Genomic DNA, 17,096 nt, shown 5'->3' on the forward strand with positions numbered 1-17,096 from the left:
GACATACAGGGTGTGAGACTAAACGGCGTAACCTCTATGGTGACTACACAGGGCGGTGGCTAGAATGAGCGTCCAACTACGATGTCAAAAGTGGGGATGCTGTGCTCATCATGCCTCGTGTCGGAACGGAAATGAAGGAGTGAGAGACTAAATTAAACGAGGTGACACGGTGTGTAATAGTGATCACAACCTCGAGAAAGCCTTGATGGTGCGGTGACTCGTGAGTCACCCCGTGCACATATCTCGATATGAACAGGTAGTGACAAGGTAAAATATCAAACCAAAAACATATTACATTTGTGCATCGCCAGCCTACCCTCTCCTCCTTGATGATGGGCTCCGTCAGCAATGCCGCGGAGTAAGGCTGAAAAACACATGTAAGATAGCTCTATGATAGAAGTCAGAGGTGGTATGGAAGTTGCTGAAGGGTCCTCAATTAAAGAGCAGAAAAGAGGAGAAAGAAGAGGTACTTACATATCTGTACGCCTTACGTCTCGGGGAACCTACCCGTGCGGTTGCACTGCCGGTTACACGGTTGGTGCGGCTGCAGACTCGTTAAGTAATGGAAGCGGTGATGCAGCGGGCCCTGTGTGATGACGTTGCGTCGATGCGCCCGGAGGTCTCGGGCGGAAGTGGCCAGGATGGTGCGCGGCTATCGCGGCCATCTTGGAGTGGAGTAAGGACAGCGGGAACGGAATTGTAAGGGCGGGGTGCCCTTGGCCCCAAAGGTGGGGACTAAGATAAAAGTGAAGCAAGGTGCTACGTAAATGAATTTAGTCATTATCTATAGTGCTACGAAAATGAATTTAGTCATTATCTATAGTGTCATGGTCGTATTCGTGCTTATTACAGAACGAACCGGAGGTCTATGGGAGTCAAAAGGGCGGTGTGCCCGTGACCACAGGGGAGGGGAGAGAGGGAGAAAGATGTCAAAGGAGGGGGATCGTGTTAATAGTTAATCAGAATGCTACGGGGATGAATTTCATCTTTATCGACAATGTCATGGTCGTTAGTGTACTTATTACAGTACAATACAAACGGAACAGCTAGGTACATACAGGTCCATGGTGGAAGGACGGATACTGTACCAATGTCAAAAGAGATTAATAAAAAACAGAGAAATCCTCCAAGGGGATCTGTCTACTGAGACATGAGGTGTGCATCTCATGTGACGTGATGTCTCTGTGTCAATGAGGTCGACACTGCCCCTCTGTTTCTTGCCGTCTATTCGGAGCTCAGATCGCTGCATTATTAAAAAACAGGAAAAACTAAACGGTGACGATGTCACCCACCCAAGGGTTGGGACGATGGTTATTGGTACAAATGATTTACATGACATAAGCAAGAATCAGGGTGAGGTGGTCCATCTAGGAGATAGTACGTAGGCTGTAAGAGATTCATAGTAAGTATAACTAGGGATACTTAGCAGCCTTGACCTGCTTCTAATAGATAGTAAAATGTTGATACAGGATTGGACATATAGTTGTTGACTGGTATCTCTGACATACATGTGGAGGTATGAGCAGTGGATGTAACTGTGTTCTGAATACCAGACTCTCTGCTCATGATAGGGGAAACTACTATCAAGCAACCTCATGGTGTGTATTATCTGGAGAGTTCAATCCAGGGAATATCTTCATTGAGTCCCCTTTTGTTGCTTTGCAGTTTGAACACCCATTGTTGTTCCTGTCTGAACAGTGTGGATGGTGACCAATGTGGGTTGGATTCAATTATGGTCCATCGTAAGCTATCGGGAGAGTGATTCATTTCCAGAAAATGGCTTTGTAGTCTTGTCGCTGTGCGCTTGCACCGGATTGTACTTTTGTGTTCCCCAATTCGTGTTTTGATTGTTCTTGTGGTCATCCCAATGTATCGAGAACCGCAGGGGCAGGTGATCATGTATACACAATTTTTTGTGTTGCAGTTGGTGTGTCGTAACTGTTTCCATGGGCTAGATAACCCTAAGTCGAGTTCCTTAGTACTGCTTGTCAGTGGGCATGCTGTGCAGGAGATAGGTACCAAAGGAGAGGGATCGGGGGGGCTTTTTCCGGTCACAAAGAGTGAGTGGGAGGTCCAAACTGGTAAGGTGCCCCGGCAATGAAGTTATAAGAACGAAGACTACCAGTAGTTCCTCAAGGAGGGGAAAGAAGTGGAGATGAATCAGTGAATTAAGCCTGGAAGGACTACATGTATACTATGTGTAAAGTGGGTAATCCTTTTGTTGGATTGTGATGCCCTCACACACCCTTTCAGGTGTCATGCTTCGTCATCTGGGCTGCTCCTCGTCGGGCCGGCGGTGCAATGCCTAACGGGCTCCCTAAAAAGGGGCACTTTATCGGAGTTCTTTTAATCCAACAGCCGTCAGGTGAAGTGCGGGTGTGTGGGCCTAAGTGTTGTAGATATAAAAGTGAATTAAAACAGGGTCGAAAGTACCAGTGTGAACAAACTATTTATTTTAATGGTCTCCTTCCCTGGTTAAAAAGGTGTGTGTAGCACTGAGTAGAGTATAATGTCTCTAATTGTAGTGCATGGAATTGGTGGTCAACATGTTTCTCGCAGTGAGCACGTGCGCTCGCGATTCGTCAGGACCTATCAACAATCTTATATATATATCTACGATGGTAATAGGGGACTATCTAAAGTATAGTGGTCTCCTAATCCTAGTTGGTCAAGTGAACAACAAACTTAATCCTAAAATACCTGTTGAGGTCTGGTGCTACCTGCAGAAAAAACAGTACATTAAATTGGTCAGTGTGGGGACACAAAGCCACAGGTATCAGGGATTATAAAACAAACAAAAAGGCTTACAAAGTGATTCATTCTCCAACTTGGTTAAAAATGTAACAGTGGTGACTGCTGGTGCTCGAGCGTCAACAGCTGCTCATAAAAAGTGGTGTACCAACATGGTGAACTAAAGTGGCTAAACACCTATGTGGAACAAATAAAAACAATCAAGGTTGCAGAAACCAACGTTGGACTCACCCTAATCAGTAGGACTGCATGCCACAACAGTTCTGGGTGGACTCAGCGTGCGGCGAAGGACCTCTAAAAGTAGGTCTAAACTAAGGAGTAACAATGGCCTTACATAATGCAGTAATCACAGTTGACACATGTGGGGACATAAAGCGCTTAGAAACTTAGCAGAAAAACAGGAATACGCTGGTTGATTAGCCCCATGGACAGACTGCGTTCCCAAATGATGTGCGAGGATGTCAGAGTGGAAGAAATAACATAATGCTTGAAACTAACTGTTAATGAAGATGTTATAGTAACTAAAACAATGAGGTCCCACTCCTATAGCAATGATGTTTAAAGCGCTCCTGAGTTAGAGTGAATTAATAGTAAGCAAAAAGTGAATTTTGGCCAGAGCCTAGTTGTAGCACCCGTTGCTGATAGCCAAGTGGCAGCGGTTAAGATAACATGCTGATGCGTGCCTCGCTATTGTAATAGAGCTGCTGACAGCCAACAGTTAGGGTAACAAGCTAGTGCGTGCCTCGCTAGTGTAATCGAAGCGCTTAGGGAACAGGACGAGTGGTTACTAATTAGAAAGAGAGAAAAGAAACAAGGGTTTCGTGTGCGTACTTACATCTGCCCCGCATACGCTCTGCGCTATGACCTACCCGGTCCACCGAGTCTGGGAGGTGGAGACCTAAGCGCTCGCTATTGATTAAATACTTCCGGTCACGTCATTTGACGGGGTCACGTGATCGCGATTCGCGCGAGTGGCTAGAATTCTATAATAACAGGCTGGGTAACCGTACGAGCACTGTGTGTGTGCGCAGTGTATGATATGTTATAAAATGGACAGAATGCTTCAAATAAGTCGATCTCTAAAATAGTGAGTTAATTTGTAAAGAGCAAAGAAGGACAATATCGTCAGCCATCTTGGCTTGGGAAGCAAGGTGTCAATAAAGTTTTAGTAACAATTGGGTACAAAGTATAGGCAAGGTGCCAAGTAAGCCTTGATAGAATATATCAAAGGGTTGTGTATTGAAGTGTGAGCCTTGGTGTATACTGGAACTCATACTCAAATATTAATGCATACAGAATGTGAGAAAAAACTGTGGACCAGTTGTAAGGAGTATGTCACGTTATAGCTTCAGGGCTCCCCAGGGGATATCATCGTTAAGCCCAGTGACATGAGAAGACAGACGGTGTATCCATCTTTGTTCCTTCTTAAAAAGACTGTGCTGTGACAATTGAGGGTGGGTTTCTAGAACCAGCCATTTGACAGAGTCTGGGGAATGTTGTTTCTCGAAGAAGTGGGCACTAATTTTGGTGTTCTGTTTTTTACACCGAAAATTGCTGCGATGTTCAGAGATTCGCAACTTGATTGGTCTGGTCGTCATCCCCACGTAGTACAGATCACAGGGACATGTAAGGAGATAAATGCAATTACTAGTATTACAGTTAGTATGTGACCTCAGTTCCCAAGTAAAAGTAGTGTTAAGGGTGATGGTTTTGTGTACAGATGTGAATGTACAAGCAGTGCACATACCACATGGGAAATGTCCCTTTACTGCAGGCAGTTGCCAGAGTGTGTTCTGTGTTAATTTGGTTTTGGGTCTCGGTCTGGTTTGTATTACCAAGTCTTTAATGTTTTTAGTGCGTCTGTATGCAAATCTTGGTGGTTCGAGATTCATTTGCCCAGTATTAAGGATATTCCAGTGTTTTTTAAGGACCTTCACTACCTGGTTGGTGTTTGGTGAGAAGGTTGTCACGCAGGTAAGGGTGTCAGACACAGAGGTGGTGTTCTCTCTGGGTTCTAGAAGGGCTTCTCTGTTGTTATTTCGTGCCCGTTTTTTAGACTTAGTAATACTTTTCAGCGGGTATTGTCTCTCTCTTAATTTATTAGAAAGAATTTCGGCCTCGCTCTTGAAAGTATCAATGGTGCTGCAGTTCCGTCGTAATCTTAGAAACTGACCGAAGGGTAGGTTCTCCTTGAGAGCTCTCGGGTGGTGACTTGTAAAGTGTAGCAGGCTATTACGATCAGTGCTCTTTTTGTAACCAACCAGGTAGTGAAGGTCCTTAAAAAACACTGGAATATCCTTAATACTGGGCAAATGAATCTCGAACCACCAAGATTTGCATACAGACGCACTAAAAACATTAAAGACTTGGTAATACAAACCAGACCGAGACCCAAAACCAAATTAACACAGAACACACTCTGGCAACTGCCTGCAGTAAAGGGACATTTCCCATGTGGTATGTGCACTGCTTGTACATTCACATCTGTACACAAAACCATCACCCTTAACACTACTTTTACTTGGGAACTGAGGTCACATACTAACTGTAATACTAGTAATTGCATTTATCTCCTTACATGTCCCTGTGATCTGTACTACGTGGGGATGACGACCAGACCAATCAAGTTGCGAATCTCTGAACATCGCAGCAATTTTCGGTGTAAAAAACAGAACACCAAAATTAGTGCCCACTTCTTCGAGAAACAACATTCCCCAGACTCTGTCAAATGGCTGGTTCTAGAAACCCACCCTCAATTGTCACAGCACAGTCTTTTTAAGAAGGAACAAAGATGGATACACCGTCTGTCTTCTCATGTCACTGGGCTTAACGATGATATCCCCTGGGGAGCCCTGAAGCTATAACGTGACATACTCCTTACAACTGGTCCACAGTTTTTTCTCACATTCTGTATGCATTAATATTTGAGTATGAGTTCCAGTATACACCAAGGCTCACACTTCAATACACAACCCTTTGATATATTCTATCAAGGCTTACTTGGCACCTTGCCTATACTTTGTACCCAATTGTTACTAAAACTTTATTGACACCTTGCTTCCCAAGCCAAGATGGCTGACGATATTGTCCTTCTTTGCTCTTTACAAATTAACTCACTATTTTAGAGATCGACTTATTTGAAGCATTCTGTCCATTTTATAACATATCATACACTGCGCACACACACAGTGCTCGTACGGTTACCCAGCCTGTTATTATAGAATTCTAGCCACTCGCGCGAATCGCGATCACGTGACCCCGTCACATGACGTGACCGGAAGTATTTAATCAATAGCGAGCGCTTAGGTCTCCACCTCCCAGACTCGGTGGACCGGGTAGGTCATAGCGCAGAGCGTATGCGGGGCAGATGTAAGTACGCACACGAAACCCTTGTTTCTTTTCTCTCTTTCTAATTAGTAACCACTCGTCCTGTTCCCTAAGCGCTTCGATTACACTAGCGAGGCACGCACTAGCTTGTTACCCTAACTGTTGGCTGTCAGCAGCTCTATTACAATAGCGAGGCACGCATCAGCATGTTATCTTAACCGCTGCCACTTGGCTATCAGCAACGGGTGCTACAACTAGGCTCTGGCCAAAATTCACTTTTTGCTTACTATTAATTCACTCTAACTCAGGAGCGCTTTAAACGTCATTGCTATAGGAGTGGGACCTCATTGTTTTAGTTACTATAACATCTTCATTAACAGTTAGTTTCAAGCATTATGTTATTTCTTCCACTCTGACATCCTCGCACATCATTTGGGAACGCAGTCTGTCCATGGGGCTAATCAACCAGCGTATTCCTGTTTTTCTGCTAAGTTTCTAAGCGCTTTATGTCCCCACATGTGTCAACTGTGATTACTGCATTATGTAAGGCCATTGTTACTCCTTAGTTTAGACCTACTTTTAGAGGTCCTTCGCCGCACGCTGAGTCCACCCAGAACTGTTGTGGCATGCAGTCCTACTGATTAGGGTGAGTCCAACGTTGGTTTCTGCAACCTTGATTGTTTTTATTTGTTCCACATAGGTGTTTAGCCACTTTAGTTCACCATGTTGGTACACCACTTTTTATGAGCAGCTGTTGACGCTCGAGCACCAGCAGTCACCACTGTTACATTTTTAACCAAGTTGGAGAATGAATCACTTTGTAAGCCTTTTTGTTTGTTTTATAATCCCTGATACCTGTGGCTTTGTGTCCCCACACTGACCAATTTAATGTACTGTTTTTTCTGCAGGTAGCACCAGACCTCAACAGGTATTTTAGGATTAAGTTTGTTGTTCACTTGACCAACTATGATTAGGAGACCACTATACTTTAGATAGTCCCCTATTACCATCGTAGATATATATATAAGATTGTTGATAGGTCCTGACGAATCGCGAGCGCACGTGCTCACTGCGAGAAACATGTTGACCACCAATTCCATGCACTACAATTAGAGACATTATACTCTACTCAGTGCTACACACACCTTTTTAACCAGGGAAGGAGACCATTAAAATAAATAGTTTGTTCACACTGGTACTTTCGACCCTGTTTTAATTCACTTTTATATCTACAACACTTAGGCCCACACACCCGCACTTCACCTGACGGCTGTTGGATTAAAAGAACTCCGATAAAGTGCCCCTTTTTAGGGAGCCCGTTAGGCATTGCACCGCCGGCCCGACGAGGAGCAGCCCAGATGATGAAGCATGACACCTGAAAGGGTGTGTGAGGGCATCACAATCCAACAAAAGGATTACCCACTTTACACATAGTATACATGTAGTCCTTCCAGGCTTAATTCACTGATTCATCTCCACTTCTTTCCTCTCCTTGAGGAACTACTGGTAGTCTTCGTTCTTATAACTTCATGCTGTGCAGGACCCACATGGGTAATGCCCCGTAACCGGAGGAAGGTTCCATAATGTTGGTTGCGTTTTTGTGATGTTCTTGGGACGTGTGTGCACTAAAATGTCCCTCAGGTTTTGTGTTCTCTTAAAGGCGAAGAGAAAGAAAGGACACTCCTAAAACATCTGACAGAGGACGAAACCATCATCCTGAAACCTGCGGACAAGGGAGGAGCCATTGTCATCCAAGATAAGAACATCTATGATGGTGAATGTACACGACAATTATCCAACACTAGGTATTACGAACCCATTGAGGAGGACCCCACTGCGCGCCTCTCCACCGTGATACAACACCTCATCACGGAAGCAGAGGCAGAGGAATGGATCTCGAAGGAGGAGGCCCAGTTCCTTCTGAACAAGAATCCACGCACACCATACTTCTACTGCCTCCCGAAAATCCACAAGGGAATCACCCCCCCACCAGGCAGACCTATTGTGTCCGGGATCCATTCCCTTCTAGAACCTTTGAGCAAATTTTGTGATGTGTTCCTACGCCCCCTTGTGATGAAAACTCCGACATATCTGAGAGACACCACAGAGGTACTGAACCTCATTGAACGATTTGAGACACCAGAATCTATCACCCTTTTAGTCACGCTAGACGTGGAATCATTGTACACCAACATTCCCCAAGATGCTACTCTGACGGTCCTTGACAAGGCCCTGCGCAACATCGACCCATGGCCATCGACTACCCCCATCACTTTCATTTGTGACTGTGCTACGATAGCATTGAAAGAAAATTACTTTGCCTTTGAGAATAATCTGTATCATCAAATACAGGGCACGAGTATGGGGAGCACCTTTGAGCCGAGCCTGGCATGCCTATACATGGCCAACTTTGAAGAAGAACACATCCTAACAGAGACCAACCCATATACTAACAACATCTTACTATGGCCTAGGTACATAGATGACATCATCATCTTCTGGCAAGGGGATGAAGATACGTGCCGCACATTCTTCAGTTGGATAAATACTCTTAATCCATATTTACAATTTGTGGGCACATTGTCATCTGAATCTATTCCATTCCTTGACCTGTTGATATCCTTAAAAGAAGGGTGCCTGATGACCACCAACTACAAGAAGCCCACGGATAGGAACAGCCTCCTCCTATTCCTAAGTCACCATCCGAAATCTCTAAGAAACAATTTACCGGTGGGACAATTCCTCCGCTTACGCCGCAATTGCAATACCATCAGAGAATTTGAGAAGGAGGCGGACACCTTAACAGAAAATCTGATAAGGAGAGAATATCCAAAGAGAATTGTAAAACAGGCACGCAAAAGGGCAAGGAATAATCACAGAGGGGCTCTACTAAAAATCAAAGAAAAAAGCACCACAGACATATTAACATGTGTTACATCCTTCACCCCTAACTCGAACAAAGTCCAAAGGATAATAAAGAAGCATTGGAAGATCCTAGAGATGGGGGATTTCCAACCAGGACCAAAACCTCTCTTCGCCTTTAAGAGAACACAAAACCTGAGGGACATTTTAGTGCACACACGTCCCAAGAACATCACAAAAACGCAACCAACATTATGGAACCTTCCTCCGGTTACGGGGCATTACCCATGTGGGTCCTGCACATCATGCCCACTGACAAGCAGTACTAAGGAACTCGACTTAGGGTTATCTAGCCCATGGAAACAGTTACGACACACCAACTGCAACACAAAAAATTGTGTATACATGATCACCTGCCCCTGTGGTTCTCGATACATTGGGATGACCACAAGAACAATCAAAACACGAATTGGGGAACACAAAAGTACAATCCGGTGCAAGCGCACAGCGACAAGACTACAAAGCCATTTTCTGGAAATGAATCACTCTCCCGATAGCTTACGATGGACCATAATTGAATCCAACCCACATTGGTCACCATCCACACTGTTCAGACAGGAACAACGATGGGTGTTCAAACTGCAAAGCAACAAAAGGGGACTCAATGAAGATATTCCCTGGATTGAACTCTCCAGATAATACACACCATGAGGTTGCTTGATAGTAGTTTCCCCTATCATGAGCAGAGAGTCTGGTATTCAGAACACAGTTACATCCACTGCTCATACCTCCACATGTATGTCAGAGATACCAGTCAACAACTATATGTCCAATCGTGTATCAACATTTTACTATCTATTAGAAGCAGGTCAAGGCTGCTAAGTATCCCTAGTTATACTTACTATGAATCTCTTACAGCCTACGTACTATCTCCTAGATGGACCACCTCACCCTGATTCTTGCTTATGTCATGTAAATCATTTGTACCAATAACCATCGTCCCAACCCTTGGGTGGGTGACATCGTCACCGTTTTGTTTTTCCTGTTTTTTAATAATGCAGCGATCTGAGCTCCGAATAGACGGCAAGAAACAGAGGGGCAGTGTCGACCTCATTGACACAGAGACATCACGTCACATGAGATGCACACCTCATGTCTCAGTAGACAGATCCCCTTGGAGGATTTCTCTGTTTTTTATTAATCTCTTTTGACATTGGTACAGTATCCGTCCTTCCACCATGGACCTGTATGTACCAAGCTGTTCCGTTTGTATTGTACTGTAATAAGTACACTAACGACCATGACATTGTCGATAAAGATGAAATTCATCCCCGTAGCATTCTGATTAACTATTAACACAATCCCCCTCCTTTGACATCTTTCTCCCTCTCTCCCCTCCCCTGTGGTCACGGGCACACCGCCCTTTTGACTCCCATAGACCTCTGGTTCGTTCTGTAATAAGCACGAATACGACCATGACACTATAGATAATGACTAAATTCATTTTCGTAGCACTATAGATAATGACTAAATTCATTTACGTAGCACCTTGCTTCACTTTTATCTTAGTCCCCACCTTTGGGGCCAAGGGCACCCCGCCCTTACAATTCCGTTCCCGCTGTCCTTACTCCACTCCAAGATGGCTGCGATAGCCGCGCACCATCCCGGCCACTTCCGCCCGAGACCTCCGGGCGCATCGACGCAACGTCATCACACAGGGCCCGCTGCATCACCGCTTCCATTACTTAACGAGTCTGCAGCCGCACCAACCGTGTAACCGGCAGTGCAACCGCACGGGTAGGTTCCCCGAGACGTAAGGCGTACAGATATGTAAGTACCTCTTCTTTCTCCTCTTTTCTGCTCTTTGATTGAGGACCCTTCAGCAACTTCCATACCACCTCTGACTTCTATCATAGAGCTATCTTACATGTGTTTTTCAGCCTTACTCCGCGGCATTGCTGACGGAGCCCATCATCAAGGAGGAGAGGGTAGGCTGGCGATGCACATATGTAATATGTTTTTGGTTTGATATTTTACCTTGCTACTACCTGTTCATATCGAGATATGTGCACGGGGTGACTCACGAGTCACCGCACCATCAAGGCTTTCTCGAGGTTGTGATCACTATTACACACCGTGTCACCTCGTTTAATTTAGTCTCTCACTCCTTCATTTCCGTTCCGACACGAGGCATGATGAGCACAGCATCCCCACTTTTGACATCGTAGTTGGACGCTCATTCTAGCCACCGCCCTGTGTAGTCACCATAGAGGTTACGCCGTTTAGTCTCACACCCTGTATGTCACCCACATCTGGACTCTGCACAGCTTGGAGCCCAGTGAGCCCATGATCATCACCATGTTCACTCAACCTCGGGGGGTACGTTCCCATGTCCCTGGTTGACTATCTTTTATTGATCTCCATAGACACACTAATCGGTCGACGTCCTCGTCATGCATGAGGCATCACAGCACTTAGTGTGAACCAGTGTCTCCGATTATATAAGATATACAGAATATATATCTTTATTAAGGTATTACCCCCGTTTCTCTCCCCCCCCCTTTCTTTTTGTCTCTTCCCCTCCCTTACTTTGTCTCCCTTTGTAGGCTGTGAACAGGATTGACGTATAACAACGGATCCTGGACACTAACTGTCAAGCATACCAGACCTAGGTAATAAGTGGGATTATGGGCAGTCTTTACCCGAAACCCATTCTCTAACACACTTTCCCGGTCCTGACGAAGCGCTTTTGGATCCATTAGGGACCGTTTTATAGCGCGAAACATGTTGACCTTTCATTAAACCACCTTTGTTAACACACCAATCGGGTCGAGAGAAGTGGGACTTTTATTTGGTCTTGATTCCCCTCTCTGAACAGCACTACAGTGCATCTCCATCCCCGAGTATTTTTAGTTTGGACCAGGGAACTTATGATTAAAGGATTTTAGTTCCCTGTTTCATTTTTAAATCTCACACTCACTAGCACATTTCTACCCACATACCCTCACTCACAAATGCGGCAACTCCTCAAAAGAACTCCATCAGAGAGCCCCTAACCAAGGGCCCGTGAGGGACTGCAGCGCCACCCCCACGAGGAGCAACCGTGCCCAATGATGATGCTATACATCCGCGAGGGTGTGTGAGGGCACACAGGAATATCACCAGGAGTACTCTCTCCTCACTCTGCACACTCACCCTACCTTCGGAGACTTTCCCCTTTATCCACATCTTACCTGCAGCCAGTCACTTCTCTCTCATACTATAGGAACTGTAACCATCCATTGGATAAATGTGTAACTTTTAGGAGCTATGGTTCAGGACCTTTTTCAACAGCTCCTAGTCCCTCCTCCTTGTTGATATTGCAGAAATTTCTAGCACCATAGTCAAATTACTGCTTAAGACTTACACATTTGTACATTATGTGTGTTCAAAATTACAACATCTGTCAAGTCACAACTTTGTGCATGTAAAACAAAATAAAAAGCCAGCTAAGGCAGCATCTTGTTGCAATGGAAAAACATCCCTCGCTATAATCTACCTCCAACTCTCTAGTCTCCTCATGAAAACGAGCCTTATCCTGAGCTGCCCTGCAATGCATCCTCTTTCCACACACACAGCTGAACCTCCTTGCCACACACTGTTCCATTTCTAAATATAGTGCCCTTGTTGCAGAATGCAAGGATTAGTAACAGTTTAACTCCCTGCTCAATGAGCAAATGACTTACCTGGCAAAGCAGGATGAGCAAGCTTCACTGTTAAGAACTGTCTGTATGTCAAACCCAGCAGTTACATTTCAGTGATCTTCTGGTCTCCTTATATTAGCAGGCGTATGCAAATAATTAAACACACTTTCTGGTCCTCCAAATATTTCCTGTATGTAAACTTGCTAGACTGGTTATCCCTTCTTGGTTGCATGCAAAGATATAGGTGCGTTTCCTGCTTGATGGCTTTTCTCCCCTCTAGCAAGGTTATCTCAGGAATGTTCCCATTGTGCCATTGTCATCACACAGCTGGCCCAAAGGGGCCTACTTCCCTGAATAACAAGAATAGCTTTCTTCTTTTTTACACGACTAATGGTGTCATTTCACAGTGACCCTTCTCACCATGTCTTAGAAATCACAGCTTTATCACGTGTGCTTAGTTTTATCTACCACGTACATCAAGTAGTTTTTCACAAATAGTAGTCTTCAATTGCCTTGTTATTTGTTTGACACTGAACATAATATATAGACCCGATGGTATTAATATATAAAGTAACAGCATCAATACTCAAAGAGCTGTTGATTGCCTGTCAGCAGGGATAAGACATTGTGATCTTGACACTTCATATTTGGTTGAGCATTAGAGTATCCAAGGGGCATATTATCAAGCACAGCGTTAAAATTATCGCCGCTTTAGTGGCAAAAAACTGCCGCTAAAGCGGCGATAATGGGCTTGATAATATGCCGCAGAGAATTCCAATAGAAGCCCATGTTGACACCAGAACATTTGGCTTCTATGGGAATTCTCCTACGTATGCCCCTACGTTTTCCCCTCCAAGCCTTCCTGCACAGTCAGCAAGGTTCAACTAATGTTGTTGCCAATACTCAGACCCAAACAATACATAAATGACTTAAATATATGTCTGTCCACTGCAGCACTACTTTTCTTGAACATATACTGTGCTGGAAGGTAAAATGCTTTCATATATTGTATACACATCAATGTTAAGCTTTGCTTGATTTGAACATGCAACACAACCCGATGGCCTGTGCTAGTTTTTTTAAAATGTAATATTTATTTTGATTAATTTAACAGTCAGGCAATGGAGAATGACATCCTTGGCACAGATGAGGTACAATAAACAAATAGAAATGCAGTACTGGTAATGACTAGCATGGTGGTGTGTAAAAATGAATACATAGTGCATTGGTGTGTTTGTATTAATCGATGCAGATGTTCCCACAAACATATTCATGGTTACGCCACGGTTGTACACAGGGGTTGGAATTAGGTGTTTATTTGCAAAGCAGCATGTTATATGAAACGGGAGCCAATGCCCTAGGACAAGACTGCGGTCTGCTCACACAAGCTTTATCATTCCCAGACAATTATCAAACAAACAAGGCTGCTACATGGGCCCAAAGAGACAACAACATTCATCGCCTTGTGTTCATACATATCATTCTGTACACGCACTAGGTATTCCTGATATGGGCCTTATATATCTTTAGAGCAGTTACATGCTGGCATAAGGTCATGGTATACGTCTGATTGGGTATAACAATAGGTCATATCACTGTGCCACTGTGACACACTAGATTGAGGGCACTTCATCCAGCGCATCTCTATTCCGCGTCATGCCAGTAGAAGACTTGTAGCCACAAGCCGTCAATAGCCCTTTGGGATGTCTCCATAGTAGCCCAGGGGGACTATTAGTTGTGTATGGGGCACTGGCTCTTCTGTGATCTCCTCAAGGATTGAAACTATATTAAGCCAAAAGTGTTGCACTATGGGGCAGTGCCATGCTATGTGAGCAAAATCAGCCTCGTCTGTATTGCAACGCAAGCAGTGTGGGGGTCACCATGTAAGCCATAGCAGCACAATTGGGTGGGTATATTATATAAAGTTGAGGTATTTGAGGATGGCAACCTTTCCAAGATACAGTGCAAATTACGAAGCAATGGTAGTCCCATTGTGCATCGCTAATGTTTGTGCCTTCTTACCAATCGTTGTGAGCCTTGTTTCAGCCGGCCGCTGGACCTCCTGAGAGAAGGCATACAGTGTTGCGATCACCCATATTGACAATGATGCCTGTAAGATGTATGTGAGAGCTGGTAGCTCCATGATTCTGCCAGTGTAACAACTAACAAGGTAATCAATAAATGATGAGCTCAATAGAAATAAAACTCACACGTGTAGTAGAAGCAGTGCGCTGGGTGCTGCTGACCTGGGCATAGAAATTCATTCTCAAAAAAATCTCCCATGCACTCTATCATGAGGCCACAGACTGCTGCTGCAGCTGCTTATTCCTGACCCAATGAGAAGCCTGTGCACCACTCCAATGGGAGCCTAGGGGAGTATAATAAGGATCCGGGGTGAAGGTCCAACATCTTCTTCCAGAGGCATTGTGCAGTGCCTAGGCAATCAAGAACATGGAAACAATGTAATGGCCTTCTGAACAAGAATTGGGCTAGTGACAAGGGAGAGGCAGCATCTCCTTCCTGCCATAGATATGACAGGTCTACCAAGCCATTGAACCAATATAACGCTAACATTCATTGTGCCGCTCTACAATAAGCCTCAAGATCTTGGGCATTAAGTCTCCCCATTTTGTATGGAAGAGTGAGTGTGTCCCGTTGTGACAGGTATGAACCCCCATACAGAGCTGACCACGAGGTATGCAGGCCAGCCACTGAGTCACTCAGACTCCCAAAGAAACACTACATTGGTAATAATTAAAACAAAGATGTTCACGGCATTGGGGAGGTGATGCGGTGCAAGTGCGAGCAGCATCAGTTCCTTACTACCACAGGGGAGGTGAGGCCTTGTATCCTTACTACCAAAGGGGGAGTGAGGTGTTCCTTACTGCTGCACAGGGGAGGTAATGCGACAGTTCCTAACTGTCCCAGAGGAGGTAAGGCATTGGTTCTTTACTGGTGCAAGGGAGATAAAGCGGCGGCGATGTGTCGGTTTCTCACGACGGTGCAGTGTTGATTAGTTGGGCAGGTCACCCACATTGATTATTGACTTAGAGATGATGCGGGTGAGGCACTGGTGTCAACAGGCATTAAGGCTGCAGTGCAAGTCGGGAGTTGCCTCGTGCTCTTCACAAGCAGTGCCTTCATCTCCAGTGCATGCAGTGGCCTCAATGGCAAACTCAGTATCGATACGTGGCAGGCATCAGCAGGCGTATGGGCTGCAGTGCAATGCAGGAAGTATGTCATGCTCTTCATGAGCGGTGTCCTTAGCTCCGGTGCAGGCCCCAGCATTGCTGATAGTGTTGATGTGGCTTTTCTTGGACTGCAGCACCAACCACACAATTCCAAGTGCCCAGGAAATGGAGTTGGCACCACTTGACCATCCGTACACAGTAGAGAAGTCCATGTGCTGTTAGCAAGAAGTAGGTGAAGTCTTTGTGGCCCTGAGACTTCTCAACAGAAGGCAAGCACACACTAGCCCTTGGAGAAACTTGGAAAGCCGTATGAAGAAAGCAAAGTCCAGTCCTTTCCCTGCCCAAGATAGAAGCAGGAAGCGGCAGCCCCATTCAACAAATCAAACAGCAAAGTAGCAGTCCCTCCTGACAGCTTCTACAGCTCTTCTTCTTGGCAGAATGTCCTCAGTCCAGAAGTGTTCTGAAGTTAGGGTGACACAGCACCAGTACTTTTGCGAGGGTCTGTCTTTGAAGTAGGCAAACCTTAAAGGAAAGTCTTTGCAGTGCAAAAGACCCTGCCTTTGTCTGACCTGGGTCCAGACACACTACGGGGGTGGAGATAGCTTTGTGTGAGGACAGGCACAGCCCTATTCAGGTGTCATCGTCAACTCCTCCTACCACTCTAACTCAGGGAGACCCATCAGCCTGGAGTTGAGCCATCAAGATTTGCAGGGCACACCTCAGCTCCCTTTGTTTGACCGTCTATAGTGAATGCACAAACCACCCAACATGCAATTTAAAAAACAACTTCATTAAAAGATGTATTTTTAAATTGTGAGTTCAAAGACCCCAAACTCAAAATCTCAATCTGTTCCCAACTTGAGGTTACACTTGTAAGATGTTGAAAAGGAGCTCCAATGATACCCTTTTGGAGAGAGTGTCCTTGCAATAGTGAAAAACAAGATTAGCAGTATTTCACTATTACGATATGTACAAAACAGAAGTACATGCCCTACCTTTTAAATACACTGCACCCTGCCCAAGGGACTACATTGGACCTGCCTTAGGGATACCTTATATGTAGTTTAAGGGAAGGTTTGGGCCAGTACACTTTGAATGGCAAAGTACCCAGAGTTTTAGAACCAGCAATAACAAAACGCAGCACACAGTCAAAAACAATAGGTCAGAAACAAAAAAGAGAGGAGAAACACACACCAAAGATGCCAGGTCTAACAGCTGCTATTTCTCAATTCACTATTGTTGATGCCAAAGTCAAAATGTATAATTCAATGCCAAATTTACA

The 17,096-nt window shown here is 44.8% G+C and overlaps 1 protein-coding gene across 1 annotated transcript in view; it reads right to left on the reverse strand.

Moving 5' to 3' along the window:
* LOC146854039 (echinoidin-like) overlaps window positions 1-12,713 on the reverse strand; it is a 199,564-nt gene extending 186,851 nt beyond the window's left edge. Inside the window, exon 1 of the mRNA XM_085650488.1 lies at window positions 12,666-12,713. The gene's annotated coding sequence lies outside the window, so the exon portion shown is untranslated. The remainder of the gene's footprint in view (window positions 1-12,665) is intronic.
* Window positions 12,714-17,096: the final 4,383 nt, after the last annotated feature.

The sequence above is a fragment of the Triturus cristatus genome, chromosome 4_1 (assembly GCF_964204655.1).
Source record: "Triturus cristatus chromosome 4_1, aTriCri1.1, whole genome shotgun sequence".
NCBI lineage: Eukaryota > Metazoa > Chordata > Amphibia > Caudata > Salamandridae > Triturus > Triturus cristatus.